The sequence below is a fragment of the Lutra lutra genome, chromosome 1 (assembly GCF_902655055.1).
Source record: "Lutra lutra chromosome 1, mLutLut1.2, whole genome shotgun sequence".
NCBI classification, from domain to species: domain Eukaryota; kingdom Metazoa; phylum Chordata; class Mammalia; order Carnivora; family Mustelidae; genus Lutra; species Lutra lutra.
This window is the reverse complement of record NC_062278.1, coordinates 204,646,681-204,663,903: the sequence shown is the minus strand read 5'-3', so window position 1 is coordinate 204,663,903 and position 17,223 is coordinate 204,646,681. Positions and strand designations below refer to the sequence as shown.

Genomic DNA, 17,223 nt, shown 5'->3' with positions numbered 1-17,223 from the left:
GTTGGGTGGGGTGCCCCTCCCCCACGGCCAGGCCTGAGGACTGGGGGCAACCCTTACGGGCCCGGGCGTGTTCGGGGGACGGATCCGGCCGTCCGTGGGGCGGGGCTTCCAGGGAGGGGCGTGCCTTTTCAGGCGGGGGCGTGGCGGGCCAATGAGCAAAGCCGCGCGGGTGGAGGCGGGGCCTGCGCGCGGGTGCGGCGCGCTGCGGGGCGGCGGACGCAGGCAGAAGCGGGCGTCGCGCGGACTGCTGGTCGGTGCCGCGCGGAGCTGGCGGTGGGATTGGCTGCGGCACTCGCGTGTCAGGCGGTTGCTAGGCTCCGGCCGCGCGCCCCGCCCTCGCGCTCGGCGCCCTCTCACCGCCCGGTACGTGCTCGAGCGGAGGCTGCGGTGCGGCGCTCGCGGTCCTCGGGCTCGGTGGCGGCGGCGGCGACGGCGGCGACGGCAGCTTGGCGCCGAGTCCCCGGGGAGCGGCGGCAGCGGCGTGGCGTCTTGCGGCCGGGAGGAGCAAGCACCTGCCGCGGCCCGCCCGCCGGCGCTCGGTGAGTGCGCCGCCCGTCCCCTGCCGCCGAGCCTAGCAGCCCAGGCCCCCATCCCCGTGGCCGGTCGAGCCTCCCGAGGAACACCTGCTGCTGCTCGCGGTTTGGCCCGGGGTGGGGACACGGTTGCGGACGTCCTTGCGGGTGAGGCAGCGGCACGGCCCGGGGAGAGCTGCCCCCCTCCTCGCGGCCCCTCAGGCGAAGGCTTAGGGCGTTCCGCGGCGGGGCCCGGGCTCCGCGCCGCGGCGATGGGCCAGGCCTAAGCCCGGCCCGCGCTCCGGGGAACGCGGGGCCTGCGCGCTGGCCACAGGCGTATACGGCCTTGGGGCCTCCCCCTGGGCTTGCAAAGAGGGTCGTCGCGCGGCCCAGTTGGACAGAAGCCGGAGGATGGGCACTGACCCCCCGCAGGAGGCGGGGAAGGGCGCCGCAGCCGCTGGGATCTGAGCTGCTCAGAGAGCCTTGGGGTCACCCTCTCACCCCCCAACTCGAGCTTCTCTGGAAGTCTCCTGCCTTTTCACCTTTTTACTTGGTGTTTGGAAAACCGGATTCACGAGCGGGTGTATCTGTAAAGTGTCTCTGGAGAAAATGCTCTCTCTGCTTAGAATCCTGCCAAAAATTCCAAGTTAATTTCATACAAACTTAAGTGCTAATTAAAAATGCATATTTTATTAATCCTGGCTGGGTTTGACATGTGAGGCTCTTAGGTTTGTAAACTGACTTACTTCAGAATTAGTTTTAATGATGAGCCTGAAGTTTTTGCCGTGGTGGAAGCTAGAGCCTGGGACAACACGTTTATAGCCTGAAGTTCTAACTTAAGAGCCGGGCCTGCTATTTCCCTAAATAAGCGAGGAGAAGCGATTTCTGGCATGGAACCCAGACTCAGCGCAGGGAGGGTGGTGTTTATAGGACATGAGCCCAGATAAAGAGTTGGATTTGCTACCAGGTGTTTTTGAGCCTGCTGTAGATGGGATACTGTAACTTTATCAGGTTGTTCTATGGTGCGTGTTTAGAGACATGATAATTTTGGAATGTCCCTGTTTTTAAAAAGATTCAACCTTGGAGGCATACAAATCTCTAGTTGGACTCCAGAGAAGTTGAATTGAACTTTGTTTGCTGTGGAGCCAAGGAATAAGAGCTCATGGTCTGCATGTTTAAAGGAGGCTGAGGAGCCATTTCTTGGAGAAAGCAGATTTGAGGAGAGATGAAGGTGCATAATGTGAGCCTGTTAAAAGCCTGTGGGATACTGTATGAAAGGAAGAGTAAGCAGTGCTGTACAGGCAACAAACACCCGGCTGGAATATGAAAGCTCTTGTTGATTCGAGCCTTGGTTGAAAGAGGAAGAGAGCAAGTCTTTACTGTTTTGGAAAAGTTGGTATGACAAAGTACATTCATTCATTTAATGAATATTTGGCATCACTCCTTGCCTAATTTTGTGGTAGGTTCAGGGGACTCATGTAAAAGAGGCTGGTTCTGCCCTTAAGGAACGAAGTTTCAGGGACAGTGGGAATTAGGGAACCTGTGATTGATAGTATCTGCCCAGTAAGTGTGCTCACATGGTGCTTTGGGAGCCTGAGGAAAGGGAATTCCTAAGCTGAGGCTTGCAGGGCCAGCAGGAATTAGTTGGGGGACAGCAAGGTCTGGATGCAGGGAACCACATGTACATGAGCTCCTAAAATAGCACCTGTGAGTCCTCCAGCTTGGCCAGTGGGATCTCTAGGCCTTTCTAGGCCTTTCTCTAGGCCCATTGTGCTGGGGAGTTCAGACTTTATTCTCAGGGTGCAGAAGCCTGAGAAGGCTTTTAAGTTACTGGAGTGGCATGGTCCAGACCTGTGTTTAGAAAGATCTTGCTGGTGACTACATAGGTAGTGTCAGGGAGGGGGAGGGGTTCAAGACCTCTGGCTGTGAGGTCTGCCAGTAGAGGAGAGCTGAGGTGGGAGGAGGAGCCAGCTGAGAGTCTGAAAAGGTTGAGCAGAGGGAATGTCAAGCTGGGGTTGTGGGGGGGGAGGTTGGGGACAAGGAGAAGAAGTCTGTATTCAGGAATGTGTGGGTCAGAAGAGTAACATGACCAAGGATTTAACTCTATCTTGTGTGAGTTCTCTGGTGTCTGTTAAAACACTGAGAATGGTGCGGTAAGAGGGGGATCCTGGAGCCACTTGGACTGAAATTGTTCAGGAAAGAAGAGGCATGGCATATGATTGTTAAAAATCTTATCTCTTGAACTTGAGGCATTGCATTTCCTGTTGGGCAGGGCTGTTGTATTGGTCTCAGAGTATGGGTGTGTTCATTTTTTTTTTTAACAGGTGTGTTCATTCTCGATGCAGATGAGAGTATGTACAATCCTTTACCTTACAGTTGTTCTGGCCTTTCTTGCTTTCTAGGTCAGAGATGTGATAGACTACGTCAGCCACAGTCATGGGCTTTCTGTTTCTGTTCTGTGTGCACTATTGCTAGTGGTTATGAGAATCCTTTATGTTGACTGAAGAAGCAGTCCTAGATGAGGGAATGTTCCCAAGGTCACACAACTTGTCATCATGTGGCAGAGTCTGGATTTGGATACAGGTTGAACATTTGACTGTGCCCTCCTGAGTTTGTGTTGCATCAGACTGATGTTGGTAGCCTTGGTTGGGTGCTTCTCTGGTGAAGACCAAGCCCAGGTGTTTGGTGGTGGGCACAATGCCAGGGCAGTATGGGAGAAGTGATCAGGGACTCCGCGAAGAATTCCAGGAACATGCTGTGAGGGACCATTCTCAGAAACTAGGGTTTATCTGAGCCTTCTTGGGGCCTCTACTGGTGCTCTGGGCACGATACTGAAGTAAGCCGAGGAGCCTGGGTCCTAGGCTACGTACAGAGGGCAGGCTTTAGGGTGGGACTTCAGTTGAGCTGGACCTTCAGGAAAGGGTAGTGGTTTGATTGGTGAAGGAGTTGATGGCAGGAAGGTCTCAACTCTGGAAGGAAAAAAAGTGAGCAGAGGCAAGGGGTGAGAGAGAAGACTGGGCACCTTTTCTATATGTTCTAGAAGGTTGGGTTGGAACCAGAAGGAACTTGGAACACAGCTGTGGTGGTTGTTTTTCTTTTTTTAACCACTTTTTTTTTTTTTTAAGATTTTATTTATTTGAGAGAGAGCGAGAGAAAGAGCATGAGAGGGGAGAAGGTCAGAGGGAGTAGTAGACTCCCTGCTGAGCAGGGGGGACCCCCCTCCCCCGCCCTGCAATCTGTGACCTGATCCTGGGACTCCAGGATCATGACTTGCGATGAAAGCAGTTGATTAACCAACTGAGCCACCCAGGCACCCAGCTGTGGTGGTTTTAAGAAGTGACTTTGGGGGGCGCCTGGGTGGCTCAGTGGGTTAAGCCGCTGCCTTCGGCTCAGGTCATGATCCCAGGTCCTGGGTTCGAGCCCCACATCGGGCTTTCTGCTCAGCAGGGAGCCTGCTTCCTCCTCTCTCTCTGCCTGCCTCTCTGCCTACTTGTGATTTCTCTCTGTCAAATAAATAAATAAAATCTTTAAAAAAAAAAAAAAAAAAGAAGTGACTTTGGGGTGCCTCTTGCTCAGTCAGTGGAATGTGGGACTCTTGCTTTTGAGGTTGTATGTTCGATCCCCATGCTGGGCATATCATAGGGTTTATTTAAAAACATTTTAAAAAATATATTTAAAAAAAGCCCCTATTATGAGTATGGAGACTGGACTGGAGGCAAGTTGGTTACTGCTGTGGTCTAGTAAGGAGGTAGGTGATCTAAACAAGGACAGTGTTCAACAGGGGAGTGAGGAGAGAGAAGGAAGGTTCAAGATGAGACTGTTCAGCAGATATTAGGCACCTGAATGGTGCTGGTATCATCAGGGATCTACCATGGAATCGAAGGGGCAGGAGAGGGCAGTGGAATATAAGGCAGCATCAGCCAAATACTGGTGAGAACTTGAGAGACTTGGAATAAACAGGGCGCCTAGACAGCAAAATGGGGAGAAGGCTGAGTCTGTGGCAGGCAGGCAAGATGAGGGGCTGTCCTTAGGTGACCCGAAGAAGGTGGAGGAGCGAAAGATCAGGCCATGCCTGAGGACCAAGGAGTAAAGCCAAAGGAAGTGTCCCTTGGGGAAGGTGGGGCAAAAGTCTGACCTGAAGACTGAGCTGGGCCAGTGGGGTGTCCCTGGAAGTTCTGAGTGGGATAGTGCTTGTGCCCTAGTTTTGAGTCTTGCAGGAGTGCAGTTGAAGGAGGTAGAAGGTAGAGGTATAAAGAAGGTAGTAGAAAGGGTGGTTGAAAGAGATGGCAAGAAAGGGATGTACTCAGGAGGAGAAGCCATGATTTGTTGACCCACTTGGTGGGTAGAGAACTAGTGTGTTTTAAAATGTCTGCAGTTTAGATCTCAGGGGCATGAGTTCCAGTCCTGCATTGAGCTCCATGCTGGGCGTGGGGCCTACTTAATTAAAAAAAAAAGAATTAAAAAAATTGGGGGTGCCTGGGTGGCTCACTTGCTTAAGTGTCTGACCTTTTTTAAAAAATTATTTTTATTAATATCTAATGTATTATTTGCCCCAGGGGTACAGGTCTGTGAATCATCAGGCTTACACATTTCACAGCACTCACCATATCACATACCCTCCCCAGTGTCCATAACCCAACCACCCTGTCCCTACCCCTTCACCCCCCCCAGCAACCCTCAGTTTGTTTTTTGAGATTAAAGAGTCTCTCATGGTTTGCCTCCCTCTGGATCCCATCTTGTTTCATTTTTTTCCTTCCCTACCCTGCAAACCTTCCACCCTGCCTCCCAGATTCCTCATATCAGGGAGATCACATGATAATTGTCTTTCTCTGATTGACTTATTTCGCTCAGCATAATACCCTCTAGTTCCATGCACGTAGTTGCAAATGCCAAGATTTCATTTCTTTTGATGGCTGCATAATATTCCATTGTATATATATACACCACATCTACTTTATCCATTCATCTGTTGATGGACATCTAGGTTCTTTCCATAGTGGACATTGCTGCTATATACATTCGGGTGCATGTGCCCCTTTGGATCACTGCATTTGGATCTTTAGGGTAAAAACCCGTAGTGCAATAGCTGGGTTGTAGGGTAGCTCTATTTTCAACTTTTTGAGGAACTGCCATACTCTTTTCCAGAGTGGCTGCACCAGCTTGCATTCCCACCAACAGTGTAGGAGGGTTCCCCTTTCTCCGCATCCTCGCCAACATCTGTCGTTTCCTGACTTGTTAATTTTAGCCATTCTGACTGGTGTGAGGTGGTATCTCATTGTGGTTTTGATTTGTATTTCCCTGATGCCAGGTGATGTGGAGCACTTTTTCATGTGTCTGTTGGCCATCTGGATGTCGTCTTTGCAGAAGTGTCTGTTCATGTCCTCTGCCCATTTCTTGATTGGATTATTTGTTTTTTTGGGTGTTTTTTTAAATTTTTAAAAATTTTTTTTAAAGATTTTATTTATTTATTTGACAGAGAGAGATCACATGTAGATGGAGAGGCAGGCAGAGAGAGAGAGAGAGAAGCAGGATCCCCGCTGAGCAGAGAGCCCGATGCGGGACTCGATCCCAGGACCCTGAGATCATGACCTGAGCCGAAGGCAGCGGCTTAACCCACTGAGCCACCCAGGCGCCCCTGTTCTTTGGGTGTTAAGTTTGATAAGTTCTTTATAGATTTTGGATACTAGCCCTTTGTCTGATATGTTGTTTGCGAATATCTTCTCCCATTCTGTCCGTTGTCTTTTGGTTTTGTTGCCTATTTCCTTTGCTGTGCAAAAACTTTTGATCTTGATGAAGTCCCAATAGTTCATTTTTTTTTTTTAAAGATTTTATTTATTTATTTGACAGAGAGAGAGAGATCACAAGCAGGCAGAGAGGCAGGCAGAGAGAGGGGAGGAAGCAGGCTCCCCGCAGAGCAGAGAGCCCGATGCGGGGCTCGATCCCAGGACCCTGAGATCACGACCTGAGCCGAAGGCAGCGGCTTAACCACTGAGCCACCCAGGCGCCCCCCAATAGTTCATTTTTGCCCTTGCTTCCCTTGCCTTTGGTGACGTGTCTAAGAAAAAGTTGCTGTGGCTGAGGTCTAAGAGGTTGCTGCCTGTGTTCTCCTCAAGGATTTTGATGGATTCACATTGAGGTCTTTCATCCATTTTGAGTCTTATTTTTGTGTGTGGTATAAGGAAACGGTCCAGTTTCATTCTTCTGCATGTGGCTATCCAATTTTCCCAAAACCATTTGTTGAAGAGACCGTCTTTTTTTCCTTTGGACATTCTTTCCTGCTTTGTCGAAGATTAGTTGACCATAGAGTTGAGGGTCTATTTCTGGGCTCTCTATTCTGTTCCATTGATCCCTGTGTCTGTTTTTGCGCCAGTACCATACTGTCTTGATGGTGACAGCTTTGTAATAGAGCTTGAAGTCTGGAATTGTGATGCCACCAACTTTGGCTTTCTTTTTCAACATTCCTCTGGCTATTCGGGGTCTTCTCTGGTTTCATATAAATTGTAGGACTGTTTCTTCCATTTCTCTGAAAAAAAAAATGGATGGTATTTTGATAGGGATTGCATTAAATGTGTAGATTGCTTTAGGTAGCATAGACATTTTCACAATATTTGTTCTTCTAATCCATGAGCATGGAATGTTTTTCCATTTCTTTGTGTCTTCCTCAGTTTCTTTCATGAGTACTTCATAGTTTTCTGAGTACAGATTTTTTGCCTCTTTGCTTAGGTTTATTCCTGGGTATCTTATGGTTTTGGGTGCAGTTGTAAATGGGATTGACTCCTTAATGTCTCTTTCTTCTGTCTTGCTGTTGGTGTATAGAAATGCAACTGATTTCTGTGCATTGATTTTATATTCCTTTTTTTTTTTAAAGTATTTATTTATTTGACACAGAGAGAGAGAGATCATAGGTAGGCAGAGCAGCAGGCAGAGATAGAGGGGGAGGCAGGCTCTCTGCTGAGCAGAGAGTCTGATGCGGGGCTCGATCCCAGAACCCTGAGATCATGACCTGAGCCAAAGACAGAGGCTTAACCCACTGAGCCACCCAGGTGCCCCTGATTTTATATTGCGAAGTATCTTGACTCTTGACTTCAGCTCAGGTCTTGATCTCAGGGTGGTGAGTTCAAGACCCATGTTGAGCTCCATGCTGGGCATGGAGCCTGTTTAAAAAAAAAATTGCGTGTAAGTGTGCACGTGCACATGTGCGCACACACACACACATATGTATATATAAAATGTCTGCAGTTTGGGAGACTCAGAATCATAGCAAGGATGGTGTGGCTTTCAAGTGGATTCATTGAAAGAATTGTCATTGGTTTGCAGACTTGACCCATGCAGAATACTAATGGTGGCCCATGATAGTGTGCAGGTGGACCCACTTTACCTTGCTTGCCTTTTTGAGTTTTTATTTTGGTCATACTCTTCTTGATAAGGGGTGTACAACTAGCCTAGTGGAATGGCAAGTATTGCGAGATCCATTTAGTGGATGGGCAAGAATAAGAGTGAGGCCTTGTGAGTTTTTTTTTTCCCCCAAAGATTTATTTATTTGAGAGAGCGAGCTAGAATGTGTGAACCCCAGAGGGGGAGGGGCAGAGGTAGGAGGGTGGAGCAGAGAATCTTAACACCCAGAAATCATGACCTAAAACCGAAAGCGGAAACCAGAATGTTGGACGCTCAAAGGACTGAACCACCCAGGTGCCCTGCCTTAGGAGGTTTTTTTTCCTAGCTTATACAGGAAGTCAGTGATGAAAAGTTTGATTGAATATCCAGGTTCTCTGGGTGTGTTGTTTAGATTGGAGCCACTGTGGAGTGCGATGGCTTGGGGGCTGGAGGCTTCCAGAGTATCAGAGAAGTAAATGCTGGTTTGAACATTGAAGGGGTCCAAATGGGGACTAGAGAGTATTCAACCTCAAGGGTACTCAAAGTGAGAATAAGTTCAGGTAGTGTGTTCTTCAGTGTGTCTTGTGTATTGGTCAAGGATTTCTCCCATCATTTTCTGGAGTAAGTTTTCTTCCTCTTCCCCATTAAAGAGTGTTTCTCTGTCTTTGCTAATGTTACTGTGCTGTTGGTTCTTAAGCCCCCATCTTTTTCTGCTTTTCCTGCATGGACACTCCAGGCCTGGAGTAAGGTAATGGTGGTTTTGAATATAAAAGTGATTAATCTGGTCATTTCCCAGTAGGTTTTTCTGTGTCCATGCCTTTGGGTACTACTTGAAAGCAGTCTTCCTATGAGTCACATAACCTGCTTTGCCTTTTGATGTCCTGTTTCACTCTGATCATTAGTCAGTAATACTGCTCAGATAGCAATTTCTATAAATAGGATTTTAGAGTAGTTTACAAAATTACACCAGCCAGAGGGCTTAATTTAGCTTTAATGAATAGGGTTTCCTATTTTCCTATTTCTTGGGTTTGATGGCTAGGTATTTTCTTAGCTTTGCCCTGGGTCCAGGGTAGGGAGATGGATGATGGGACGCCATGGAGCAGTATCATAAACTGAAGGTATCTAAGTTGGTGAACCTGTTCTGATTTCTCTGTGGGAGTGAAGTAAATCTGAATGAAACTTCAGCGGTATGCTCGCTTAATTTATACTTTTATTAAAAAAAATTTTTTTTTTAAATAAGTTTATTTATTTATGCAATCTCTACAGCCAACCTGGGGTTTGAAATTACAACCCTGAGATCAGGAGCCACCTGCTCTACTGACTAAGCCAGCCAGGCACCCCAATTTATACTTACATTTTATTTACTTAAAAAATTTTTTTAAAACTATTTTATTTTATTTTTTATTTTTTTTTTTTTAGATTTTATTTATTTATTTGACAGAGAGAAATCACAAGTAAGCAGAGAGGCAGGCAGAGAGAGAGGAGGAAGCAGGCTCCCCGCTGAGCAGAAAGCCCGATGCGGGGCTCGAACCCAGGACCTGGGATCATGACCTGAGCCGAAGGCAGCGGCTTAACCCACTGAGCCACCCAGGCTCCCCTTTAAAACTATTTTAAAAGTAGGCTTCTAGTGGGAACAATCAGCTGAATATTAAAAAAATCACTTTTATGACTGAAAGTCTTTGTCCTACACATCATGGTGTGCATTTAATAGCATTGAGGTTAAACTATCACCGTCTTAAGTTTTAGATATTGGAATTTTTAAATTTTTTATTCATTTATTTATTAAAAGATTTTATTTATTTATTTGACAGAGAGTGAGAGAGCGAGCACAAGCAGGGGGAGCAGGGGAGGGGGAAGCAGGCTCCCCTTTGAGCAGGGAGCCTGATGCAGAGCTGGATCCCAGCACCCTGGGGTCATGACATGAGCTGAAGGTAGGCGCTTAACCTACTGAGTGCCCCAGGCACCGCAGAGTTGGTTTTTTTTTTTTTTTTTTTAATTAATATCTTTTATTAAGTTATCTCTGTGCCCAACAGGGCTCGAACTCATGATCCTGAGATCAAAAGTCTCATGCTCTACTGACTGAGCCAGCAAGGTGCCCTATTAGAATTATTTTTTATCTTTGAAATTGTTTATAATTTTTGATCCTGGATTAATTCTACAGAAAACATTTAGTTTCCTTTGTCAGTCTTTGACAAAAGGGTGACTGATTGGTGGGGTGGACAGGAGACTGAGTGGCATTCCCCGCTTCCTTTGGTGTAATTCTATTTTGGTTGTGGACATTCACCAATGTTGGATCCTTCTTTTCCTGCAGGGCCTCTGCTCTTCAGGAAGATAAGGCTTTTAAAGCAGTCTAGCACTAGAAGGCGAGGTAAGGTACTTAAAAATTTCAGAGAGATTTTTGCAAAAGAAAGATGATGGATACTTCCATACTTGTTAAAATGATTATGGAATTTTAAAACACTTGAGTGGGGAAAAAGCTGCTTCAAGTAATGCATATATTTGGGGCACCTGGGTGGCTCGGTGGGTTAAGCCTCTGCCTTTGGCTCTGGTCATGATCTCAGGGTTCTGGGATCAAGCCCCGAATCGGGCTCTTTGCTTGGTGGGAAGCCTGCTTCCCCCCTCTCTCTGCCTTCTCTCTGCCTACTTGTGATCTCTCTCTGTCAAATAAATAGATAAAATTAAAATTAAAAAAAAAAAAGTAATGCATATATTTAAAATAAGAAATTTGGAGAGGTGCCCTGGTGGCTCATTTGGTTAAAATCTTGGTTTTGGCTCAGGTCATGATCTCAGTGTCTTGAGATCCAGCCCTGCTTTGGGCTCTATGCATGGCATGGAGTCTGCTGATCTCTCTCCCTTCCCCTCTGCTCCTCCCCACTCGCTGTCTCTGAAATAAGTAAATAAATTTAAGAAATTTGGAAAATAAAAAGTAGACAAGAAAAATCCTTTGTCTCCCAATTTCAGTCTTTTTTTTAAAGTTTTATTTATTTAAGTAATCTCTATACCCCATGTAGGGCTTGAACTCACAACCCCAAGATCAAGAGTCCCATATTCTTTGGACTAAGCCAGCTGGGTGCCCCAGTCTTTCTTTAAATAGGAAATACCAGGGCACCTGGTTGATTCAGTGAGTTAGGCCTCTGCCTTCAGCTCAGGTCGTGATATCAGGGTCCTGGGATGGAGCCCTGCATCGGGCTCTCTGCTCCGCCTCTCTCTGCCTGCCTCTCTGCCTGCTGGTGATCTCTCTCTGTCAAATAAATAAATAAATAAAATATTAAAAAAAAATAAATACCAACACATGGTAAGAACTCAGAAAGTTCAAAAGGATTATATAGGGGAAAGCTTTCTTCCACCCATCCCCTTAATCTCCAGTTCTCCCTAGGAATAGCCATTATCCTCTGAGACCTGGCCATCCTCCAGTAGACCTTGGGCAGCCCTTTTACTGAGTTTAGGTTAGAGGATAGATTTCATTTTCATCCTGCTTTTCTCCTAGCATTATTGCATGAGCTGTGTTCTAGAGATGTGACATTTCTAATGGTTAACCTGTCCCTAGTTCTTAGATTATTGTTTCTTACTTTGATTGTAATAGGTAATGTTGCTATTAACATCTTTGGGCTTTAGGTTTTTTTTTTTTTTTATAATCTCTCTTATCACCATATTAAATACTAAGTTTTTGAAAAGAGTGAGATGTGACTTAGAGTTTTGCAGGAGCACACCTATAATGTCAAGTGAGGCAGGTTTGTATTGGTGTTTATTTTTAACTATGGTGTGTGTTTTGTCTAGTCCCTTTTCTTTGACTTGCTTAGATGTGCTATCTCTATAGCCACGCAGAGGCTCAGACTCCATGTTCTCTGCCATTGGGGGTGTGGGTAGCCTCAGATTCATTCTTCTGAGGCATTCACAACCCTTGGATACCCTAAGTATGGGAGAGGGTGCCAGTTAAGGAGAGCTCAAGGACAAGTGAGACACTTGGAAGGATGTGTCCTATTCAGGGAAGTAATGGCCAGTGCCCAGCTTGGTCCCCTGTTTGGCACTTGCTCTTCATTTCTACAGGTATTGAATTTCTGTATATGGAGTATGGAAATCTATAAATAAGAAGCAGTTCTTACAGCGTTCTTTCTTTTTAATTTTATTTAATTTATTATTTTTTATAAGCTCTGCACCCAACCTGGGGCTTGAACCCACGACCTGAGATCAAGAGTTGCATACTTATTGACAGCCATCCAGCTGCCCCCAGACTTCTTTCTTATAGTTGGTTTCTATGTATTGAAACTGATTAGTGGACTTGGAAGATGTTTGTTTTGGCAAATGATGCAGTTGTTTCTATTTCACCTTTCTTTGTGCTGGGCGTACTTCCCCCCTAAACATTCTAGAGGTAGATGCGGGATTACTTAAGATTCCCAAGGCTGTCTTTTTTTTTTTTTTTTTAAGATTTTATTTATTTATTTATTTATTTTTTAAAGCATTTTTTTTTAAGATGTTATTTATTTATTAGAGAGATGGAGAGAGAGCACAAGTAGGCAGAGCAACAGGCAGAGGGAGAGGGAGAAACAGGCTCTCCACCGAGCAGGGAGCCCGACGCGGGGCTCGATCCCAGGTTCCTGGGATTGTGACCTGAGCCGAAGGCAGCTGCTTAACCAACTGAGCCACCCAGGCGCCCCAAGATTTTATTTATTTATTTGACAGAGATCACAAGTAGGCAGAGAAGCAGGCAGAGAGAGATATAGGAGGAAGCAGACTCGCGGCTGAGCGGAGAGCCCGATGCGGGGCTTGATCCCAGGGCCCTGGGATCACAACCCGAGCCGAAGGCAGAGGCTTTAACCCACTGAGCCACCCAGGCGCCCCTCCCAAGGCCGTCTTAAGCAGAATGAACCAGTTTTGCCTTGGTTGTCCTAAACGCCTCTCTTACTTAGCTCAGTTGTTCTCTGGGACTGGGTTGATTGTCTAGCCAATTTTTGCCAGGAAAAATTATAGTGTTAGTAATGGAATTCCAATAGCATTTCCTTTTAATTTGGCTATTAATCAGAACCTGGGACATTATCCATTTTCTGGGCCTTCGTTGTACTATGGAATACCTCCATAAAACATGCATCTCTCCTCACTGTAAAAATCCCGTTTGGGCTGGTAGGTTGTCTTTGCCTCCGATCTGCCCTGACCTCTGGGAGTCTTGCTCACTGGATTTTTTTTAATAACGGAGATCAGTCTGATGAGTAGCCCTTGAGTAGGGGTGGATTCTGAGTCTCGTGGAAAATGAGGAAGTGTAGAGAGCTTTGCTCTACCTGTTATGTTAAGCATGCCTGAAGAAGTGTCTTAGTATTTTTAGACTGAGCAGTGTTGGGTAGATTGAATTGCCCGAGTAGAGAAATTTGGTGGGAGGAGACTAGAAGAGAAGCTCTTTATTAAAGATCTAAAAATAGAATTCATTAAAGTCACAAATAGATAACAGTAGGATTCCTGTCTCCCTCTCTCTTCTGGATTTGTGCTACCAGCTGTTGCTTCTGCTTACCTGGAAAAGATCACAATATTTTGTCAGAAGGGTCAACGGTATAGACTTAAATGCCAGTCTGAAGATGTGCTTTTTCCAGTTTTCAAGTACTTTAAAAAGTGGCTGGATTCCCTGGTGCCAGGAAGAAAGTCAGTCCTTCTGCTTGCAGTGCCAGCCCTGAGCTGACAGGTCCTGTGGGGTCTCTTGTCCCCTCAAAGCTCTGAGTTGTTTTCCCTTCTGGTTGGGCACTGCTGACCAGAGAGGGGACTCTTGTGTAAGCCCCATTGAAGGCCACCTTAATCAGATGGCACTTCGGGTCTCTCTTTCTGGTTGTTTTTAGGAGGGGTTTCTGTTTGATTCAGAAAGCTGGGAAGGAAAATGGCTGCTCATGCTTTCTTCTTATGCTGGCCTCTGGCGCCCTGGGCTCCCTGTGCCCTTTCACTCTGTGTGAGGGGGTGAAGGAATGTCCTCGCCTCCCCTCTCCCCTCCTGCCATGAACTTCCAGGGAGAATAGGGCCCATTGTGGTCCGGGCCCGCAGGCACAGCCCTCCACGGCTGTGTCAGGTTTGCTGTGGTCTCTACCCTGTCTGCTGTGGTTACTGGGTGGTGAGGGCCCAGCAAACAGTCCCTTCCTTCCATGTGGCCCTGCCTTTCAGGACTGTTCTGAGGGACAGTCCTTGTGCTTTGTTTGCCTCTAGGTCTGCCCTCTTTTGTCATGTCTTGATAAACATTCTTGCGGACCCCTTTGCAGGCCTGAGCTTACTCTTGCAGCAGATTTGAGGCCATATTTGGAGAAACAGGCCTGCTGCTCCCAAGGGTGGCTTAGTGCCTGGTCATAGGAGGCTGGGCACTCCCTCCAGGCCCCTTATGTTTGGAATCCTCTGGGAAACAGGATTAATCTATTTGTGAATGAAATTATTTTTATAATTAAAAAAATTTTATTTTGGCCTTCAATTATATCTCAGTAAAGCTGGAAGAAATTGTTTTTAGCCTTAATCAACTGTAGAACTCGTTGAAGATGCCAGAATGTGATTCTCCAGATAGGGGAAACCAGAGGGACTTAGCTTTTTAAGAAAAAAATTCTGTCTGGATATGGGTACTCTGCTGCTATCACACGGCCTTCCTGACCGAGCAGGCAGTTCTCTTGACCTGACCCCAGGCCAGCGTGCCCCTGGAAAAAAGAAGCCTGCGGTACTTATGGTTTTGGTGAGTGGACAGACAGAGCTGCCTTTCTCGGGGGTGTTAGCGTCAGACAGGAAGACAGATGTGTGGTCAGCTGTTGTGCTTTCGGAGGGTCTGTGAGGAGTAAGTCAGTGAGGTGGTGAGGCAGGAAGAGGCAGAAGGCCTGAGCAGACCCTCTTGAAGTCTGCTGAGGGCTTTTCTACATGAAGTCTGTATGATTGCGTGGATAGCTGCTGAGAAATGTGTTCCTCTAAAACCCAGATGAGGGAGACTTTGGGATGGTCCTGTAAATTGTTGATTATCTGAGTAAAAATGCATTCTTCCCATGATGCTTCAATATGTATGATTTCTTTGTCTTTGTGGAAGTGTCTTATGAAAGGAACAGCTGGCGCTAGCCCTACCCTGGGTGTTTGCCTTCCTCCTACCTTTTTCTTTTTTTCCTTTTATTAGAGGGGGAAAAAATCTAGCTTATTTTATCCTTCTGCTGGAGCGGAGTGATACATTTCTTTTCTCTGTTTTAGGATTGGGAGTGGCATTTTGTTTTTATCAAATAAAGGAATAAAACGTACTTGACAGGCTGAGCTCCCACTGTGAACGGCGGCATTGAGTTCTGAAGGAGGACTTCTTTCAGACAGTGCCCGGTCATACATAGTGTTCTGGGTCGTGACTTCCAAAGAGGTGAAGTCTCCTCACTGAGGGTCATTGCATTTTGGCAACACCAGCAAGAGTTTTGGCACAAGCATGATGATGCGTTTGAACAGTGAAAACACTGAGTATCCTCGGCAGTAGAAATGTGGGTCTGAGAAGGAAGCTACCAGATGTACTGAGTCCCCTGGGACCCTTGTATCCTAATGTGGCCTTAAGAAAGGCCTTTGACCTCTCTTCCTCAGTAAAATTGGGATAGAATATCCTCCCCATAGACTGTTAAGAAGGCACCTGGCTGGCTCAGTCAGCAGAGCATCTGACTCTTGGTCTTGGGTTCGAGCCCTATGTTGGATATAGAGATCACTTAAATAAATAAAGCTTTAAAAAAAAAAAGAAAGGGGGCGCCTGGGTGGCTCAGTGGGTTAAAGCCTCTGCCTTCAGCTCAGGTCATGATCTCAGGGTCCTGGGATCGAGCCCCGCATGGGGCTCTCTGCTCAGCGGGGAGCCTGCTTCCTCCTCTCTCTCTCTGCCTGCTTCTCTGCCTACTTGTGATCTCTGTCTGTCAAATAAATAAGTAAAATCTTTAAAAAAAAAAAAAAGAAGAAGGAAATAAAGGTTGGTTGGCTGGTCATGTATTCTACACCACTCCGTAATTGCTGCTTGTTAATATTATATTTGTCGTTTTCCTTTCTGATGTAAACTACGAATCTAATACTTAATAAAAGCTGGTTATGTTTCTTAGGGTGCATTAGGGGTTCAGGGGTGTTTTTTATTATTGTGTTTTATAATTACATATGTAATAGGTGATTTTGTTTTAAGATCTTAGTTATTTGGAAAAAAAAAAGACATCTTACTTACTTGAGAGTGCGATCATGTGGGGGAGCACGAGCAGGGGGAAGTGCAGAAGGAAAGGGAGAAGCAGACTCCCCGCTGAGAGCGGAGCTGGGTTTCAGGGTTCCATCCTAGGACTCCAAGATCTTGACCTGAGCTGGCAGATGTGTAACTGACTGAGACACCCAAATACCCTGTGATAGGTGATTTTATATGTAGCAGGTGTTTGATAGAAACAAACCTAGACACAAGCCCAGGGGTACCTCCATGAAAGCAGCTCTGCCTTGACTGCTCACTTACTGTTGAGCTTTGGGAGGAGCTATGGTATCTTGTTGGGGCAGGAGTCCTTGGAGGCATTGGTCAAGATGTCAAGATGAGCAGAGAACTGAAATAGTTTGAGGACCAAGGTCTCTCTATTAACTAACCACCATTGTTTAGATTTTTTTTTTTTTTAAGATTCTACCCATTTATTTGACAGACAGAGATCACAAGCAGGCAGAGAGGCAGGCAGCGAGAGAGAGAGAGAGAGAGAGAGAGAGAGAGAGGGGAAGGGAAGCAGGCTCCCCGCTGAGCAGAGAGCCCGATGCAGGGCTCGATCCCAGGACCCCGAGATCATGACCTGAGCCGAAGGCAGAGGCACCAACCCACTGAGCCACCCAGGCGCCCCTAGATTTTTTTTGAAAAAGATTTTATTTATTTATTTGACAGAAATCACAAGTAGGCAGAGAGGCAGGCAGAGAGAGAGGGGAAAGCAGGCTCCCTGCTGAGCAGAGAACCCAATTCGGGGCTTGATCCCAGAACCCTGAGATCATGACCTTAGCCAAAGGCAGAGGCTCAATCCACTGAGCCACCCAGGTGCCCCCCGCTCCTGCCTTTTTAAAGTAATCTCTATGCCTACTGTGGAGACTCACGGAGATCAAGAATCACAAGCTCCAACATCTGAGCCAGCTGGGCGCCCCAGCACTGTTTAGATTTTTAAGGAATGTCTTTGGAGATTGTTGGTGCCCAGTTTTGTTTTCTTGAATCTCACCAGTGAAGTAGGAGGAGCGTAGACTAGCAAGGTTGCCATGTGAGTTGAGTGACCGGAAGTGCTTTTTCTTTTTCTGTGTAGTGTTGATATCTTTTGTAGTTATCAACAGGGCATGCCTTAGAGTGAAAGTCCTAGGTTTTCAAAGGACCAGACCTGTACTGATTTTTTTC

The 17,223-nt window shown here is 46.5% G+C and overlaps 1 protein-coding gene across 3 annotated transcripts in view; it reads left to right on the top strand.

The window, feature by feature from the left end:
• The first annotated feature begins 211 nt into the window (after window positions 1–211).
• Window positions 212–17,223, top strand: part of DAG1 (dystroglycan 1) — a 69,842-nt gene continuing 52,830 nt past the window's right edge. Inside the window, exon 1 of one of the 3 annotated variants that reach the window (XM_047694001.1) lies at window positions 212–363. The gene's annotated coding sequence lies outside the window, so the exon portion shown is untranslated. The other 2 variants (XM_047693991.1, XM_047694005.1) reach the window with 2 other exon arrangements.